This window comes from Buteo buteo, chromosome 24, assembly GCF_964188355.1.
Source record: "Buteo buteo chromosome 24, bButBut1.hap1.1, whole genome shotgun sequence".
NCBI lineage: Eukaryota > Metazoa > Chordata > Aves > Accipitriformes > Accipitridae > Buteo > Buteo buteo.
In genome coordinates this window covers 2,483,452-2,486,727 of record NC_134194.1, presented here as the reverse complement: position 1 = coordinate 2,486,727, position 3,276 = coordinate 2,483,452, and the positions used below count along the sequence as shown (strand labels likewise).

Here is a 3,276-nt window from a genome sequence, read left to right as displayed (position 1 = left end):
CCTATGGGATCCATCTTCAGCTGATATTAGCTCCAGAGGCACTGAAATATTTAAACTGCAATAATTTACAGCAACATAGGATATCGTCTCACCTGACAGGAAACAATCAGCTTCATGGCTGTGTTACTACAATTAGAATAATTTTTTCAGATATTAATATTTTCTTCTTTTACAGTACCTTGTACATCATTAGTGCCCTTGCACATTGCTTTTGCTTGCATCGAAGCGTTGCTCTGGAGTTACAGCCTTTAGGAAGTTTATCAGAACATTAATCATAAATGTTTCTCAAATCAGATATGCTGCTGATTCGACTGCTCGAGTTGTTTTCTCTTTCCTATTTTAATGATTTATGAATGAGATAAGATAGTATTCACATCCTGCACTTACTCAGCTTCTCTATATAAGTGAGCTTAGTATCTGCCAAGAGAGACGAGCTTGAATTCAAAGCCTATTTCAGATAAAAAGGTTTGAGCTCCGCAATATAACACCTTTAAAATGTATCATCTTCTCTTGTTCTTGTTACTATTTAGCTCTGGGGCATCCAGTTACTTTCTTCCTCTGAAGGAAACGCTGCATCTGCAGAACAAGACTAAACTCCCACTAATCGATGAAATGCTTTGCTTACTTGAAGCTGAAAAAGACCCTATAAATGTAAATAATTTTCCACTTCCCCCACCCTAGATTTGCTTTTTGAGATGATTTCCAATTTGTAACTAACAGATGTCTACTGTTTTCAGAAGGAGTTCTCGATGCCACTTTACATAAAGGTAAGAAGCTGTTGTTTCCTACTCTATTATTATCAGTCAGAGTCTCCAAAGGGAACTTAAAGTGTAACCTCTGGTATAGGAGGTCTGAGGACATTTAAAGGCAAGATGTAAAATACTACCTCGGTTTTTATCGGTTCTTTTAAACATTTTTTTTCTGGAGAAATTTCTGTTGGTGATTGTAAAGCCTGGTCTCCAAATGACTGGCAATATAAAGGAAAATGGTTGAAGCAGCTCTACCTAAGTGTCCTGCTTCCAAGGCAAAGGGGAAAAAAAAAATAAATCCCTCTCCGATTTAGATGGAATTGAAGCAAATTCACAGTGTTGTCACATTCACCATTGACAGAAATTGGACCGTTTTTATTGCAATGTTTCCAGTTATAAGTTATGAAGACTGTACTTATAAGATGACTTCTTAAAAGAAGGTGTAAAAAGGAAATCAGATAAAAGAAGTTAAGACTTCCAGAGAAAAATAACAGTTGGCATATTCAATATGATTAATCAACAGGTTTTTTAAGAAAGAAAAGCTTTCTGCTTGTAACCTAGAACACTATTTACTTTCCCTTTTTCTCCTAGAACCAAAGTTGTGCACGTTATAACACCAAAAAATTTATTCATGAACTAGGAAAGATACCTATGTGTAACTGTTTGAAGACAGTTAAAGCAGGTATGGAAAAACTAGAAGAAAGCTGTCCCATTTTGAAGGTAAGTTTTTACTATTTAATTGATTTGAGTTTCAAATATTTTCTTGTAGTTTTCCATTTATCCAGTTTTTTTACACCGGGTGATTTTGTTCAAATGCCTGGTAGCTTGCTCAGACCCATGCCGAGCAAGCCAGCGGCTGGAAAGCCCCGGCCCCTTCTCCAGCTGGGCAACGCTGCTGCAGCTCCTGCATTGCACCAATGCCTTCCCCTTCGTTTGTGCGTAGGATGGAGAATAAGGCATGGATCTTTAAATAAATCGATAGATATGCTGAGAAAACATCAGGAGCTGTCCTTATGATTTAAAAGAAAACATCAAGCTTCCCTGAAAGTTAATTTCCCTGAAGGTAATAAGTAAAGAAACATCAGTGAAAGTTCTTCAGTAAGACTTCATCTTTCGCTTAACTTCTTGCTCACTTTTTGGTAAATTCTAATTCAAAGTTTTGAGATTTGTTAGCAAAGAAATTGTTCCTCCTTTTTAATTTTGGACCAGCTTCAGCCTCAAGGAAGGATATCGAGGTTTGTCTACCATGCACAAATTCATTCCTATATGGACTATATTAATACAATTCATTTAGACCTGCGGTAATGAAGATTATTTATTAGGTGCAATTAATAATGACCTGTACAGCTTGTCCTTTGGGGAGAACAGGGCAATTAATAGCAGAAAAGATACAGACCAGGAATACTACAGAAAAAGGAATCTGCCTTTTGAATACAGAAGAGAGAAAGACAGTGAAAATAAGGGAATAGAAAATAGGGTTTACGTGTGTTCTGCCAGTGGCTGTACTTGCAGCAATGACTGTGCTTAGACATTTCCCTGGAACAGAGAAGCAGGCTTTAGGAAGAAAACCAGATTTGCAGCGGTTTGCTAATTACTGCAGGTTGCAGAAGAAACCGTGTCTAGATGTCTCACCTAACCAAATGCATGCTGAGCTCCGTACTGCTGCAGCTGGATCCTCTTCTGTTCAGCATTAAGAACAAGCGGGCTGTGACGTTGCTGGGATCCCGCCGTGCGTCCCGCGCTCCCTCTCTGTCCCCAGGATTTGGTTATTATGAGAGAAGTGTTTTGACCTGACTTCCCTTCTTCCAGTTTGGCAGATAACTCCCCCACCCCCCAAAAAAAACCCAGAAAAATCTGCAGTACCCTCAAAGACAAATAGCAAGGTCTTATTTGACTAATGATTTGTAAGAATTGTGTGAAATGGTTTGGGGCTGGTGAAGGGCAGCTAGCCGGCTTCATCCTCCATCCCAGTGAGCTGAGGAAGCCAGAGAGAATGTGCAGCATTGGGGTGGAATTCCTCTGTAACCCATGCATCTTTCCCTTAGAAACCTTCACGTGGCGCATGCTCAGAGGATGCAATAACGAATTTCTCACTATTTAAAAAGCGTCTGGAAGAATTCTTGAAATGGGTCAACCAGAAGCAGAACTGCAACAACATCACGACAAGTGAGTCGGATTTGTACTCGCACTGCAATTGCAGCTGCCCTGCCCTGTGGAAATACGGCAAAGGCTTGTTTTAGGGAAGAGCTGCCCGAGCAGCGAGGAGGGTGGGTGGGAAATGGGGGAAGAAACGGCTGTTACAAATTAGAGTCTTGGCTAAGTGTTAATGCAAGTAGGTGAATGAAAACTGTACAAAGCAATTAAAATCTTTGTATAACAAGCACGGCCAAGTATCATCATTTATATCATGCAGTCATCGAAGGTGAAATGTCATCATGTCACCAGAGACACATAAAAAGGCTTGAAGTCTGGGGGGGCTTGCACGAAGGGACAGAAATCTCAACCCTGACCCACAGACTGTGAGACC

General features: G+C 40.0%; 1 long non-coding RNA gene across 1 annotated transcript; it reads left to right on the top strand.

The window, feature by feature from the left end:
• Positions 1-434: 434 nt before the first annotated feature.
• On the top strand, positions 435-3,006 carry LOC142044445 (uncharacterized). Its single transcript, XR_012654327.1, has 4 exons — positions 435-651; positions 738-767; positions 1,341-1,469; positions 2,795-3,006. It is a non-coding gene; the product is annotated as an uncharacterized LOC142044445 (long non-coding RNA).
• The last annotated feature ends 270 nt before the right edge of the window (positions 3,007-3,276 follow it).